This window comes from Protopterus annectens, chromosome 10.part0 (genome assembly GCF_019279795.1).
Source record: "Protopterus annectens isolate FY-2018-M chromosome 10.part0, PAN1.0, whole genome shotgun sequence".
In the NCBI taxonomy this organism is placed as follows: domain Eukaryota; kingdom Metazoa; phylum Chordata; order Ceratodontiformes; family Protopteridae; genus Protopterus; species Protopterus annectens.
This window is the reverse complement of record NC_056744.1, coordinates 1,646,068,132-1,646,085,573: the sequence shown is the minus strand read 5'-3', so window position 1 is coordinate 1,646,085,573 and position 17,442 is coordinate 1,646,068,132. Positions and strand designations below refer to the sequence as shown.

The 17,442-nt window shown below is 36.8% G+C and overlaps 1 protein-coding gene across 1 annotated transcript in view; it reads right to left on the bottom strand.

The window, feature by feature from the left end:
• LOC122813841 (E3 ubiquitin-protein ligase TRIM39-like) overlaps nt 1–17,442 on the bottom strand; it is a 212,015-nt gene that overhangs the window by 141,412 nt on the left and 53,161 nt on the right. The window lies entirely within an intron of this gene.

Sequence of the window (17,442 nt, the reverse complement as noted above, 5' to 3'; positions counted from 1 at the left end):
TGGCGTCTGTCAGAGACATTTTCTGACAGCACGCATCACACTTCGTGAATCCGGAGACCTCTGCTTCTTTAGACATGACTAAAGGTGTAATCACACACACACAAAAACACACTAATTACACCCTGTCAAGTTTAAATTATAATAAAACACTAACTAGGTTTTTAAAATAACACACACACTCCACTAGGGAAGAACCTGTAGGCCCAAGGGAGGAACTTAAAGTTCTTGAGGAAAAACGGAATTTTTTAGAAGGGGATAAAAATTTCTCTAAACTAAGGGAAATAAGTAAAAATATTAAAATTAAAGGGGTTTAAATAGACTAACTTACACAAGAAAAGTCACTTACCAAGAACCGGTAGAAAACCAACACCTCGATAGCTGTAGCGGCAAACGAGATCTGAGGTAACTCTCGCCTAGCATTGTGGGATATAAGGGAAGCCTCGAGCCGGTGGAACCAACTCTCGAGCTTTTAGAGTGGCCGAGTCGGAGCCGAGGTCGGCTCCGAACCCATCCAGCAAGAATGAAGGCGAGATAGACAACTTAACATTACTCTCTTCACTATCTCGAAGGCAGGTCAATCCAGAGAGAAGGAAGACATTGGCTCCAAGAAGGCAGTCTACCCATAAAGCAATCTCACCAAGAAGGAAGTCAGAGCCAAGCTATCCAATGCCGAAGTTCGGAGGGGCAGAGACAGCTCAGAAAACCTTGGGGTCGACTCCAATGCCTTGGATGCAACAAGACAGCTTTGGCTCTAAGAGTAATCTGGATCTGAAAATGACAAAACCAGTACACTCAGAGCAAGCTTCAGATCAGAAGATAAAGGTATCTTCGCATCCAAGCCGGACAAACTTGGAAAGTTCAGATCCAAGGACTCTGAAACAATCCAATGCATCAAAGAAGGAGTAAGTAGTGGTGGTGTGGTAGACGGACGGGCTTCCTGACCCAAGGGGGTAGAAGATGGAAGAACATCTGTCGGTATTTGTGACGAGAGGAACCTCCTATTCATTCTGTCCAGATCTTCCTCAGTTAAACTCCTGGAAGAATAAGATGAGGCAAGGGATGGTGACCTGGACTGACATCTTTCCAGAAAATGTGCAGGAACCCAGGAAGGTACTGGGTCTAATTTGGGAGAATATTTAGTCCAAGGTAGAATCTTCACATCTGAAGTACTTAGATCTGTTGATTTTTTATTTGGCTCCGAAGAACTTGGATCCATCAATTTCTTGGTCAGATCCGAAGGAGAGTGCATCTGAACAGATTTTGGATTTGGTCTGGACATTTTCTTTGGCAGCTCTGAAGAAGGAGTTGAGGAAGTGGAGGGTATTGAAGACTTAGTCAGAGACTCTTTATTTTTTGTTTTGGGGGGCTTGAGCCCCAGAAATAACTTCACCAAAGTTAAAAGGAAACAAACCCTTTAAAACCAATTTGTTCTGCCAACTACCACTGTAGGATTCAAATTCTTACAAATAACACAATCCTCTTGTAAATGTTATGGGCCCAAGCAATAAATACATAATACATGGGCATCTGAAAGGGGGAGTTTGTGCCCACATTTTTGACACTTTAAATCTGGAAGGTCCTTTTTCAGACATACCGGCAACAAGAAATTGAGGGGTAAAGAAGGGAAAAGGAAACTTTTTTTTTTAGAGAGAATAAAGGAAAAAATGAATACCAGCAATGGTATTAAAGACTGCACTATCATATAACAGGAGAAGAAAAACCACAAGGAAAGAATTACCAACGTTGATAGGCAAATATTGCACCAAGTGGAAGAGAGGTAAGGGAGTGATATAATAATGAGATTTAAGAATAGAAAATGAGAAAATACTGATAAAGAAACACACTTATCTAAGAGAACTCGAGAGCTAAGGCTGACCATGTCTTTTCATGAAAAGAGGCAAACGAGATCTGAGGTATGTTAAGGGTTGATGCAGTATGGGCAAGGGAGGAGCTCGAGAGTTATTTGGTGGCCACAAGGTTTGGTAACAATGACTGACTGGATCCAAACCCAACAGTTGAGGATGGAATGAAAATTGACAACATCAGATCCAAGCTTAAACAATTTATAAACTAAGAATGCAGTCAGAAAGGACAACTTTGTTTTAATACAAAGAGTGACAGTTTTCTTAATGTGGTAAATTGATGTTCTTTCTTGGAAGGCCTAACAACAAAGCAACAAAGAAACATATATTGTTCAGTAGCACTTAACATTCTAATGAACATGACTGAGTCTGACCTGTGTACTCAAATCTGTATTTTTTAGTACAATTAATGAAGCACCTGAATATTAAGAGGAAAGTAGTGTTGTTACCTATAGGGTTTTTTCTCTCATTATATCCGCTTTATTCGAGGCCGCGATGGTGCAGCAGTTAGCATTGTTGCCTCACAGCAAGAGGTTCTTCGGTTCGATCCTTGGTCTGCTGGAGTTCCTTCTGTGTGGAGTCTGCATGTCCTCCCTGCGGCTGCGTAAAACAATAAAGATATGCAGGTAGGTGCGTGTGCGAATGGGTGTGCCTTCCGTGAAGGTTGAGCGTTGGGCTGGCACCTCAGCAGCGTAAAAATCCACTGCCAATCATTAGTGGAACGGAGTTCCGCTGTGGTGACCCCTAACCAGGAAAAGCCAAAAAGACATTTGCTATATCTGCTTTATTCATTTGACATTAACTACTTTTCAGTTTCTGATTTTATGATAAGGTGATATGCTTTAAACAAAATTATTAAAGTAAGAAAGACTGCTTTGGTTTGGCCATCTTTGAACAGGAGGGCTTGTAACATTTACAGTTGCTTAAATGGTTTATTGTTTATGGGTAGAGACTATACAAGCATAGCATATGCATCAGTCTCAGTAAAGTTTATCGCTTTTGCATCATCAGAAATTCAGTCAATATACAGCCGCATGTTCAGTAAAGTCTGTAAACTGGCTGCTGTATTGGTGTTGAGAGATAAAGCCCTGAGTACAACTGAGGGGAACTGAGTTTGTTCAATGCCTAGGGTACCAGTAACAGCTGGAGAAAGGAATAACACTGCTTTGCCTGATAAATATGCTATATACAGTAGCATAGGAATGAAACACCAGTGATGCATGCTATTTACAGTGCTTTGAATAAGACCACAGCTATAAACAGTTGCTGGTATAAGTGAGATGGCAGGTTTAAGAGGGCATGAACACCTCAAGATCCAAGACAGGAAATGCCTCAGTCTAACCACACCTCATTCTTTGTTAGCTTCATCAGTGATGCTGGTTTGCATAGGAAGAGAGGACAGGGCTATAATCCGACTAAACTCACCTCTCCTAGAGTGACAAAGAAGCTCCCATGCTCACTCAGTTCTCATAGAAACCCCATCATCACTGATGATGGGGAGCCAGTGAGCCCATCCTGGACAGTACAAAACACCCACTTAGCTCCACAAGAAAAAAGTGTATGCACTTGTGAAGAGAGCTGGGTCTAAGAGAAGTTAGAGAGGGGTGGGCATCCCACACAACCCAACCTTAACAGCCCTATTAAAAAAAGAGTCTGTAAAGTGAAACTCAGATATCTTCACTCACAGTAGACAGGACAGACATTAGGTTTCAACTACATAAGTGGCTTTATTGCCTATACAAACGTACAAAGAAAAAGTCTGCATAAAACAATAGCATAAGTAGTATAAGTGTGTGTGTGTGTGTGTGTGTGTGTGTGTGTGTGTGTGTCTGTAAGGATGTCATATATATATATATATATATATATATATATATAAAATATATGATATATATATATATATATATATATATAATACATGTACACACACACACACACACATATATATATATATATATATATATATATATATATATATATATATATATATATACAGTCTGTGATGAACAAATAAAGGCTTGCTGCTGTGGGACATTACCTGGGTTTCATGATTTTTGGAAATTTGGAAATTATTGTGACTGAACTCATCAACAAAATTTTAGGACCACTAGTTTCTTTGTTATTTATTTTTTTCCTCAACACTCATGGTGGTGAGACTGGAACTAGATGGATTCCTGTGCTTGTTCATTTTTTATGTCTGTAAATATATAGTAGTAAAAGAAATGAGATGAAAGCATTTCTAGGTTAATGTTATATAATGACAGAAGAGAACACAAATCGGAGAATTCAATGAGTGAGTGAATGAGTGAGTGAGTGAGTGAGTGAGTGAGTGAGTGAGTGAGAGAGATTATATGGAACATAAGGAAATGACATAAATGTTATAATCCTGAAATGCTGTTCGATGGATAAACCTTGATGAATAAACATTCAACAAAGTAAGTCTTCGACAAAATGATATAGGCCCATTTCTTACAACTAAAGTACTTGTTTAACTGAATATCTATAACATATACAATAGTCACTAAAAAGACTCCCCCATATTTAAAATGCCTGAGCACACACTACACAAAACTGTTTTACACAAATACTAATTAAAAACAAAAATTGTTTTACTTACAGTTAATTTTCCCTCTTAGTGTCCTTCTAAATATTAATGATATAAAGTGGGTATGCACTTTACAGTCTCCCCACAAGTTTAACAAAGTCAACAAAAGTCAGTGCTTTTCAACCACTTTTTCTTACAAAACCATATTTCACAAACATGATAAGATGCTTTATAATCTTCCATTTATTCACTAATTTCAGAGCTACTAATCTTCTTCCTTTTCATCTGCATCTCCCAACACCAGACTCTGGTTCAAGTCTAAAGTACTGCTGATTCTTATAATCAACTCCTGTGCTTTTACCTGTCTCTCAAGCATTTTCCTTTGGAACACTGGAAAAAGGTTTTACTGACAGTCTCTCTATGAACTTTACCTTCGGATGAATGTGAAGCAGGGTCCTCTTCTGCTTGTTGTCTCACTTTTTGTTTGATAAACATGTTTATATCCTTCACGGCCTGTTTTGCATCAAAAATGATTTTGATCCAACAGGAAAAAAAAAATCAGCTGGATACAGAAGCTTGAATCTCACACCTGCCTCTTGACATCCCCTGGATATTGGGATAAATCTTATTCTCTTCTGCTAGGTGTACAGTGAATAATCAGTTTCTACAAACACTTTGCTGTTTCAAATTTTTAATACTTTGCCCTTCTGCCACAATTTTGTCAGGATCAATTCTTTCTGCTGGTATGACTGCATCTTTACTGATATAGGACTTGGCTGCTTTCTCATGGCCAGGTTTGGAGAATACATTTAATGTGATCTTTCAATTAACAAATTCTGCTGTGGAACACCAGTCCAGTTGCTTATTTGTGCTTTCATAATATTAATGCAGTCTGTTCCTTCCAGTTTCTCTGGTAAAGCATAAAATCTCAGGTTTTCTCTGCTCACTCTGTGCTTTAACTCTAGTATTTTTTAAACAGTTCTTCTACAGAAACCTTGTATTCAGCCAGCTTTTTCATCATGTCAGCCTCTGATTTTTGCAGTTTTATCAGTTCATCTGAATGGCTAGTCAAATCGTCTTCAATTTTTCCAGTCTTCTGTTGTTGGAACTGATATATTATTTTAATGTTTGATTTATTTTAATCACCTCTGAGCACATTTGATTTATTTTTTTCCTCTAAATTACTGGAAGCTATCTCTTGAACCAAAGCTAAAGCCTGAACTGCTTTTTGCTGAACAGCTACAAAATCCTTCCCAAACCATAGTTCTCTTCATCTTCTCTGGTCTTTTTTCTTTCAGGGTTTTTCAAATTTATTCTTTGATGGCATTCAAGCAGTGTATTTACTAGTCAGTAACTGAAATTTACCAAAAAAAAATGTTCAACCTTTCTCAGATTCTGTTTTTATACTGGGAGAGCTGAAGCTATGAGGCTGACCGGTGTGCAGCCATCTTAGAACTTCTTAATTGTCAATTTTGAGAACTTGAGGAACATAACTACCCTTTCTTCATCTGAGGGTAAATCCTCTCTAAGTTCTTTTAATGCATCTATTTTTAAAGTAACCAAATATTCAGTTAAGTGTTCTTATGACTCAGTTGATAACTCTTCTAGAGCAAGAGCTACTGGTTCTATTATGAGAAGATTTGCATGGTTATGTTCTTAAAATTTGCCTGAAGAAGAAAAGCTGAAATTTTCAATTTTCCCCTTAACAGAGAAGTTGTATTTGGACCATCTGCTGCTGAAGTCCTGAAAAATATATGAGAAACAAAAAATGATTCAAAGGGTGATACAAAGTTTTCATCTTTCCTTCTCCGAGTTTGTTAACTCTTTCACACTTAGCCTTAATGGAATTTCACACCTCTTGACACCCGCAGAGTTCCAGACTAGACAGCTTTTGTCTGAACTAACATTCTGAGCATGCAGTTTTGCAACCTACCTATGAACAAATATACACTGGATATAAAACATGTACACACCCCTGTTATAATGCCAGCTTTTTGTGATATAAAAAAAATGAGACTACAATAAATAATTTCAAAACTTTTCCCACCTTTAATGTGACCTATAACATGTACGATTTAATTGAAAAACAAGAAAACCTGTTAGGGGAAAAATATAACAAATAAAAAATGTACAATAAGCTGGTTGCATAAGCATGCACACCCTTAAACTAATGCTTTGTTGAAACACCTTTTGATTTAATTACAGCATTCAGCCTTCTTGGGTATGAGTCTATCAGCATGGCACATCTTGACTTGGCAATATTTGCCCATTCTTCCTTGCAAAAGTGCTCCAAATCTGTCAGATTGCAAGGGCATCTCTTGTGCACAGCCCTCTTCAGGTCACCCCACAGATTTTCTATTGGATTTAGGTCTGGATTCTGGCTAGGCCATTCCAAAACTTTAATTTTCTTCTAGTGAAGCCATTCTTTTGTTGATCTGGATATATGCTTGGGGCCATTGTCATGTTGAAAGGTGAAATTCCTCTTCATCTTCAGCTTTCTAGCAGATGCCTGAAGGTTTTGGGCCAAAAGTGACTGGTACTTTGAACTGTTCATAATTATCTCCACCTTGACTACACACCTGCCATCAATTAAAAAAACTCTGATTAACCCCAAATAAAGTTCAGCTGTCCCAGTAAGATTTTCCTGACATTTACTCAGTTGCCTGCTACAGCAAAATCCATGGTTCGCACACAGCTTACAAAGCAGCAAAGGGATCTCATTGTTGAAAGGTATCAGTCAGGAGAAGGGTACAAAAAATTTCCACAGCACTGAATATACCATAGAACACAGTGAAGACAGTCATCAAAAAGTGGAGAAAATATGGGACAACAGTGACATTGCAAAGAACTGGATGTCCCTCCAAAATTGATGAAAAGACAATACAAAAACTGGTCAGGGAGGCTGCCAAGAGACCTACAGCAACACTGAAGGAGCTGCATGAATTTCCAGCAAGTACTGGTTGTGTACTGCATGTGACAACAATCTCCCATATTCTCCATATGTCTGGAATATGGGGTAGGGTTGCAAGATGGAAGCTTTTTCTTCCACAGAAAAACATCCAGGCATGGCTAAAATTTGCAAAACAATACATCAAGTCTCCCAAATGCATGTGGGAAAATGTGTTATGGTGTGATGAGACCAAGGTTGAACTTTCTGACCACAATTTCAAAAGATATGTTTGGTGCAAAAACAACACTTTGCATCACCAAAAGAACACCATCCCCACGGTGAAGCATGGTGGTGGCAGTATCATGCTTTGGTGTTGCTTTTCTTCAGCTGGAACTGGGGCTTTAGTCAAGGTGGAGGGAATTCTGAACAGTTCCAAATACCAGTCACTTTTGGCCCAAAATCTTCAGGCATCTGCTAGAAAGCTGAAGATGAAGAGGAATTTCACCTTTCAACACGACAATGACCCCAAGCATACATCAAAATCAACAAAAAAATGGCTTCATCAGAAGAAAATTAAAGTTTTGGAATGGCCCAGCCAGAGCCCAGACCTAAATCCAATAGAAGATCTGTGGGGTGACCTGAAGAGGGCTGTGCAATCTGACAGATTTAGAGTGCTTTTTCAAGGAAGAGTGGGCAAATATTGCCAAGTCAAGCTGTTCCACGCTGATAGATTCCTACCCAAGAAGACTGAATGCTGTAATTAAATAAAAAGGTGCTTCAACAAAGTATTACTTTAGGGTGTGCATACTTATGCAACCAGCTTATTGTACATTTTTTTATTTTTTATATTTTTTCCCAAAACAGATTTGTTTGTTTTTCAATTAAATTGTACAGGTTATAGGTCACATTAAAGGTGGGAAAAGTTTTGAAATGATTTATTATAGTCTTATTTTTATATCACAAAAAGCTGGCATTTTAACAGGGGTATGTACACTTTTTATATCCACTGTATATATCTTGAAAACTATAAAAGTTATTAAAAAAAGTTAAAATGCAAAACGTATTCAGCATATACTTCCACTTTACAATGGTGATATTAATATGTCAGGTATAATGCTACATTTATCCAAAAAACGATGCTGTAGGTGAAACAATGAAGCCACAGAGAAGGAATGGATGAGATGAAAAGTTTAATAGTATTAAAACAGCTTTCGCCTCCAGCAAAACTCAGCACATATAAACGTTCCACATTACGTTTTCGTTTACATATTACTTCATCAGATGTGGGCTCAAAGGGAAATCAACAGACCTATAAAGCTACTCTCTGAGTTCCAGAGCAGTCCTTGGTCAATTTTGATTGCTACATTTATATTACACAAGTAATAATAACATAAATCTAATTATAATAATTAAGCAACAAGTTGTAATATCTCTCTAACCATGGTTGATTAGGCCCCAACTACCAGTGTGTGTTTTGTTCATGCAAATGTGATCTTTAATTTGTTTTTAAGCAGCTGTGTAGATGTCGTTTAATGTTGAGATATTTGCATAAATATGATTTTAGGCATATCTGTATATTTAATTGACAAACAAATGTAAATCTCTGCAAAACAGTGTTAGTTAGACACCAATTATCAGTACAAATGTTTTCAGAATTGTGTATGATTTCATTAGTTACCATGGAATTCCATACAAACACCTTCTAGTTCAAGTTGTTAATATAATAATTAACATATGGCTTATATTAATAATATTTCTGGAAAATAATTCACATTTTTCCTGGTACAAAGTATCCCATTTGTCTACTGAGTTGGCCCTAACATTTGTGGTAACCAGGCATGTGAAACACTGTTCAACAATGTGTTCAAGTGTCCAATTCCAGAGATATTTACAGAAATATGGTTTTATGCAAATATATATATATTGTATACTAAATAAGTAGAAATATCTGCAAATTTGTTATAATCTTCAGTGGGTATTAGTGGCAAATTTTGCAGCATTTTGCAAGCTTTCAAGTGATACCATGAAATCATACACAGCCTATCAGGTAGAAGGTAGTAGCAGAAATATTAATACGACTTACATTCAAAAAAGAAATGTCACATTCTTGCTTAATGATCACTGTATTTGATTCAGCAGACATTCTTGATCTGTGTGCTGACATGTCCTGTGAAATGCTGTTCTTCCCATGCTACTATGTGGAAACTAAATGAGATATTTATAAAATACAAAATACAAATTAGTATCATATTTATTGCAAAGTGGTTGTTCAACACCAGGTAGTAATGAAACGTTTCCTCAACATGGTGTCTGTTTTCATCTGATTCCATTGTGTAGCATACAAACACCTTCTACTTAAGGTAGGTAGTTAAATTAATACAATTACTAATGTATGCCATTTATATGTAACCTTTCAGATAAATAACTCACAGTTACCAAGACTGAGTTCCTTTACTACTTTTTCTTCACTATAACCCAACAATCATATTTGTTATAAAAATCAAGGAAAAAGGCAAAATTAAGTCTTGTTCCATATGAACAATCTCGTTAGCTGATTTGAGGCTCTTAACTTTGAGAACAAATCCTTCATTTATGTATAAAATGTCATACAATGGTATCAGAGTTTACCAAGAGCCAAGCTATCAACCACCCCTTCTTCCTTCCAGAACTTAAAGATGAGAAGGAAAAAGACTGTTCATTCACTAGATGTCTACAGACAACTCAGATACTATCTTGACAGAACTAATGCCTTCAGAAATTCTGATCAGTTGTACATTTCATACGCAAATATTAGGCTATCACTCTCCAGACTATTACAAGACTAGTCAATAACCAGAGGTAAAATCCTGTACCTTGTACCTGAGAGATAAAGACATTAGCCATTATGCCACACCCCCCCCACCACCACCACCATTTCTCATGAAGGTAAGAAAAAAAGGACACCCAGTGTCAAAGAAGAAAGTTTCCAAATGGTTGTTTTATGCTATTTTCTTTTGTTATTCCCATCATAACAAGTCAATTTCAAGCAGGTTCAAGCCAAATTCTACTAGGGCCTTGGCTTCAACACTGGCGTTTTGTAAATGGATGAGTTCTAAAAGCATTCTAGAGGCAGCAACTTGGTCCTCTGTACATACTCATACAAAACACTACAAACTAGACTGCTCCTCCTAGTTTACAGCAGGCTTTCCTAGGATGATTCTCCAGGGGCTCATGGACCCTTATCTTTCCTCCTCACAGGATTTCTCTGCATAGACATTCTACTCATATGTCATAGGCAACTGCAGGAATGATCTCACAATGAACATAGTATGGTTATGTAAGTAAACTTACCATAACTCTTAATGTTCAAATATTGCACTGCTGCAGTAGCCATTCTGTCCCTCAGTCCCTCTTATTTACTGTATGATTTTGTTTGTCAGGGTGAGAACATTTATTTTTAAACATCTACGACTGACCTATTTCAGGGCTTTTGCCTCCCCTCTTTAGTTGGCATGAAAGCACTGAAAGGCTTGGAGTCCAGATTGCTGTTTTTTCTCCCTGCTCTGCTTCAGCTTCCAACAGTTTAGGCATGTGAAAGGGGCTCTTAATCTTTGAAGCTGGCCAGCTGTTATATCCTAGGCAGGACATAACCCATACAGCTTAGGCTACTGCAAAAGTGATCTATTTGAATATTTACTGTTATGGTATATTTATCTACACAACTGTACATTGTCATTCTAGAAAGAAAAATGTGTCACATTTTCTGGAATGCAATGCAAGCATATTCTTTAGAACTCAGAAGGCAAGGGATGAACATGATGAATATAACATTTGCCAAAAGAAGAAGGCAGGCAAATTTACATTTTCAGTTTGCCACCCAACATCATGTAGAAATCTGAAGATTTCCAGGCACAGTTCATTTCTGTCACACTTGATAAACACTTAGGAAGTAGTTAATTTGCAAAGTTTTACTTTAGTCGTTCTGTTATGAATGCTTGTGAAGTAGATAAAAGCAGCATACCATTCTACACTTTCAGCCAATGTTCAAAGACCTGTAACCAGTGGTATGCCATTACAAACTGTGGGCTTATCAGTTACTGCAGTACCTACAGTTCAAATTATTAACTTCATTATCACTGCAATAATTCTCTCTCATTACATCCAAGTGACGCATTCCAGGTGTATCTGCAGTTAACTCCTACAAACACCTCTAGGCATCAAATATCGTGTCCTTACATCTGCATCAGTAATTCCAAAACCATGCTATGTACAATGTTTTAAAATATTTCATCTTAAAGCTTACACAATGGCAAACTCAACTGCATTAATATTTGACCTCTGTTTAGTGTAGGCAAATAGATATTAACTGTTGTTTTTATTATATTAATTTATATAGATATTTGTCACAGTTTTCTAAATATCTCAACAACCAAGTAACACAGACTGAACTCCTTAGTCTCACATGAAAGTTCTTAGGTAGATGAATACAGTGTTGCTGACATTATGTGTGTAACTTGAGTGGTTGCTGAGATACTGTAAGTTGTTTACAAAGCATTACAAATGTAATAGACTTGCTGTGTTTACTGTGACTTATAAAATTTGGTTTAAGACTTAGAATCTAAAGAATACTACCACTATAAAAATAAGTGCTTAAGAGTTTGCCATTTACACTTTTTTCATAATCCATACAGTTCCAGAGATATCAACATTTGTTTGAAATGTGATGACATAATTTGAGTCTGTCAAAAAGCTTAGGCTCCACCCATTGGCAGTTACATTGCAAACTTCCTGAATTCCATTGGCATAAATAAGCTGTCTTGCAGAACAACAGGTTGCTTTGTGATTCCTGGCAATATACTTGCCATACCAGTCAGTGCACATTTTTTCATTTTTAGAACAGCCTCGTGTGCATCAGATGAACATTCACTGTAAACATAGATGCAAATTGTACTTGTCTGCCTGCATTTTTATGCTATACTTAAAACAAAACTGAATTTGCTTACTGTGACATATATTTTACAAAAATTCCATAAGTGACATTTTTATATATTTTTTCTTCAACAACACAATAAGCATCCATTTGCTGCCTTCAGACAACCCTCAGTCAGAGCTATGCTATTTCTAAGATCTATAGGCACTCACCAGGCTAACATCTGCAGTCCAAATTGTTGTTCTGAGTGCCAGTTCACCAGATTTGGGTTTCTGGATCCATATTTTTGTTGTGCTACTATCCTTTAATTCAGTTCTGGAACTGACTAGGCTGACAATTGTAAATAATATGTACCATGGCTAGCTTGTCATTGTTAAAAATAATAAACATTATTAGAGTATTCTATAGCAGCAGTACTTTATTTTCCAGATGTCCGCAGACGTTTATTCAACAGCAAGCAGGCAGAATTCATGGTGATACTCTCTAAAAGCAGGAAATGCAAGCATTTTTATAAACAGGTAACTAAAAAACAGATAACTAAAACATCCAACTAAATTAATGACAAATGGTACTATAAATCCTTATAAAAAAGGAGTGCCCATGTTCCTCTTGGGTAACCAAGCATGTATATTCATGCAGTGTCAGCTTAGCATAACTTTCCAGTGCTTTCCATGCATGCTATACATACTAAAGAAGTTAGGAAAACAGTCCTTAATCATGTCAGTGTGATATGTTTCTTCTCAAGTTCCCGATACATCAGCACTTCCACTATACAAACTGAAGAATGTGTATTATCACCCAATTATCCCATGTGTCCATCTGACTTCTAAATGCAGTTAAAAAAATACAATACAAATGCACCTTATATTCCTATTGCAACACTGATAAACATACCTTAAACAAAATATTGCTTGCTTAGCTGAATATTTACTGCTTTTGTGTCGTGAGTCTTTTTGCACTGCCATTTTTAAAAGCATTTTTACATGTTGCAGTTTTCAATGTGCTTTTCTATTACTGCCAGACTTTGCCTCATGTTAATATTACACACATCTAAGTCTTGCACAAGTTATTTCCTATGAATACTGTTGAACTTAACTTTGCTACTTTACACACTTTCACAGCTTTTTCCAGTGTCAAATCAGATTTAGACAAAACTTTGCTCCTTATTGTGTCTTCTTTACTGCCACATACAGTTCTATCTTTCATCAGTTATTCATGCAATTTGCCAGACTCCCTATCTATAGTTTTGTGTCTTAACTCAGATAAATATGTATCAACAGACTTGTGAACCCTGTTTTTTGGTGAAAATCAGATGAAGCATATGCGGAAAGTTCTTTCTAGAATGACAACACTGCTTGAAATTACATTTAATGGTATAATTTATACAGAAGTCAGACTTCTGTTCTTCAGTAAAGTTAAACATATTAAACACATTTGTTGTGTCATCTGCCATTTGAAGAAAAGTGGCAAAATGAAATTCTTTGATCATTTCAGTAGTCCAGAACAGATGATCTAAAATGTCCAGGCACATCATAGCTCTCAACTTCTTTGCTCAGGAATCAGTGACAAAACTACCCACACATGAACTGATTCAGCAATAACCATATTTAAAGGGACACGATAAAATGAAGTATTTAGGAGTATGAGTTAAAAAGGATTCTGTTATGGCAGCTAAGGATATGTGAGAAGAGACTAAACAAAATATAATACAAAAACTGAGAACTTGGAAGATCTTGTTTATAGAAAGGGGGAGCAAGATGCAAGCAGTGAAAATTATTTTAGTCTATCCATCCATCCATTCAGCCATCCATCCATCCATCCATCCATCCACAACCCCATTTCCCATTTTTGCATATAGGGTTTGGGTGTCACTTCAACAGTTACAATCATATAGACCCAAGGTTTTATACACAGGTCAGGCATATTTTTTATCAACCAGAGAAGTTGTGGACAGAAATTAATAGAGCTGAATGATTTTATCTGTGAGGGGAAGAGGGCAAGGATAAAGTGAGGTAAGCTGATCCTCCCAATAGAGCAAATTGGTTTAGGAATACCTGATTTTAAGGTATATTTTAGAACTATATGTATTTAAGGCTCATATATGTAACACAAGCAGAAAGCTATAATTCAAAGTGAAAAGGGATGATGATGAAGCAGTAGACAAATTCAAGAAATAAGGAAAGAGTGTGATTATGAATGCAGATCCTTAAGGAGAATAACAAAAGCCATACACAGTGTTATATTCATAAAATATCAGAAAAAAATTCTAAAAACTAAGCAAATGCAAGAACGGAGAAAGGAGATTTTGCCAATAGGGATGATTGCAATTAGGGAAATAGGCAAAAGATAGCCTGAATTTCCTGGAGAAAACTGGCAAAGGAACCAAGGTATCGGGAGCAAAAAACTACAGAAGGAAAGGTAATAGAATGGGAAGACACCGAGAAGACATTTGGATTGCCGGCTAGAGACTGTCTTCATTATCAGGGACTGATACCAGAGTACAGACAAAGAAAAAGGGATAGGGGAATCCTAACTAAAAGACCAGCTCTGGTAGTGTTTTTTTGTTGAATATACAGACCAGCTCTGGTAGAATTTTTAGTTGAATCTAGAGACTGGCTCTGGTAGAGCTTTTAGTTTAGTCTAGAATAGAAGCCACTGATAAAATGGATTAATTAATAAGGCATATACAATATTATACAATAACTACAGGAATCAATCAGAGAAGGTTAGAAAAGATTGGGAAGAGAGATCGGGTCTATATTAGAACACCGAACGTTCAAAATTTCGAGTGTTCTAATATCGACCCATTTTCAGCGAACGCTGATTTTTTTCCTAGGGAAAGAATCCGGTTGTCCATTTCTGTTGCTTCGGTATTTTCAGTGCTGTGGTGGAAAGTTACAGATTGGGTTTAGGTAAGTGTGTGATTGTGTGGACGTGAGGGTTAGGGCGGGTTAGGTGAGTTACGGTTAGGGCGCGGGTCAGGTAAGTATGCGATTGTGTGGACATGAGGGTTAGGGCAGGGTAAGTGAGTTAGGGTTAGGGCGCTGGTGAGGTGACTGTGCGATAGTGATGGACCTTAGGGTTAGGGTTTAGGTTAAGGTAAGTGGATAGTTAATGATGTATGTATAGTTTAGTGTAGGGTTAGGTGTAAGAGTTTAGGTGTATGTGTGTGGATTGCTGTTTGTTTGGTGTGCTTGTGTTGTGTGTATGTGTTTTGGAACAGCAAATATTTTCCCTAGGAAAAAATTCGCTGTTCTGTATATTTGATGTTTTAAATTTTCAATTCATAGGGTTCGATATTAGAACACTTAAAATTTTGAATGTTCGGTGTTCTGATATAGACCCGAGAGATATGATAAGCAATTCACAAGGAAACAATGCAGGAGATATGTATGATTCCCAAATATGCAATAATGTCTAGATAATTTAGGAGTTTTGCTTGGAAGTGTTGCATATGTATTTTATACCGCAAGCAGACTCCAAAGAATTTCTCCTCAGGTAGGTGGCAAATGTTGGAGTTGTGATGGGTAAGAAGGAGGTAAGTGGGAACATATGTTTGGGAGTTTAATGAGTTGGTAGACTTTAAAAAATCCCTGCAGAGTAGTCTGTCATAAATTTTGGGTAGGCAAATGGGTGTAACAAAGGATTTTTTTTTTTTAGCTGGGATATAGGATCTAGATGTAGTATGGCCTTGTTAAATTTTATTCTGGTGGAGGCCAAAAAAAAAAAGCAATTACTAGAAAATGGAAATCAGAGTCTATACCAACTGTATTTGAAGTAATGAATACTGTAAGAGAGATAAAAGAACTGGAAGTGAGATCTTTAGAAAAGGGTAGGAACAAACTACATAGAAAAAATGGAAATTGTGGGAACAATGTATGCAGAATAATGTTTTGGGGAAGTGAGGTTTAAGGGAAGGCAGGAAATGAGCAATGTATGCATTGTTGTATCAATGATATATACATAAAAACATGTATGTGATGCATAATGTTTGCAACTGTTAACATGTTAACAAGGTTTGTTTTCTTTTATATAAATATATGTTGGCCTATGTCTTCAGTGATGATTCAAAAAAGGTGTTAAAAAAAGAATCATGGGCAAAACCAAAAATAATGGGGAACAAAAGCCTAATTCTGGGACAAATTTAAATATCATTCTGATGTACTTAGAATGTTGATTTGACAACAGGTTTACGTCAACACTCACTTTCTGAAGAACAGGCAGTACAAAAGTCTAGTGTCTGGCATTACTGACCAACTGACTTTAACCCGAAGTAGTTTATCTAGAAAATAATAAATTTTACAAGGAACAGTGTAAAAATATGATGAAAATCATGGACATTCTGCAAAATCAGTGACAGTCAAGAGTTATGGTATTCAATCTGTCCATTCCAGCATTGTGTCACATTGCCTTAAAGAACCAATGGTAGAACAGGACCTATGGCAAACATACAGCAGGTATTATAATAAAGAAAATGGTAGATGCTTTCAAAAGTGCTGTAGGTTCACTGCTTCTGAAGTACTATGGCCATATTGTCTAAAGTTTTCAATGTATGGCTCAACAGTCGAGTTATAGTAATTTGCTCATTTTTCATTGCTTTAAATTTGTTACTTGCAGCTACATTTTAGTTTGCTTCATGTGATTTCTGCTTATTTTTACATTTGGCATTCCAATTTGACTCAAAATAATTTCTGGAGGTTGTAGATTGCAACTACTGCTTGTTTTTGTCAGGAAATTTGTGGAATTTTGGAAAAGGAGAAACATGATCACACAAAAACAAAATTGCTCCTGGTTGTCTGATGGGTCCTGCTCATTGCAGTTTTCATACCTAGAGCCTCTTAATTCTGAGTGTAAGGTAGGTGTTGGTGTCTCGATGATCGAAGACTGTAAGCTATATCAAATTCAAAACGGTTAAAAGTATTTTGATCCTGCTTTGAGACCATACAACGTTTGGTCAGAACAGATTCTAACAACTTTGTTGGCACATACACCTCAAAAAAAAAAACCTCCTTTACCAAAGTGTAAAGTTCTCTCTTCACCAACATCAACCTTCCACACACACTGATTTGCCCATGGGAGCATATCTCTCAAGTTTTAACTTTGCTGACATGCTTATCCCTATGTCTCACATCTGTTTAAGCCAGAGCTGTCTTGCTGTTATTCACTGCTCTGATTCCTAACATTCCCCCATTATAATTCACTGCCTGATATTTACTAATAAAAGTGACTGTTTGCGACT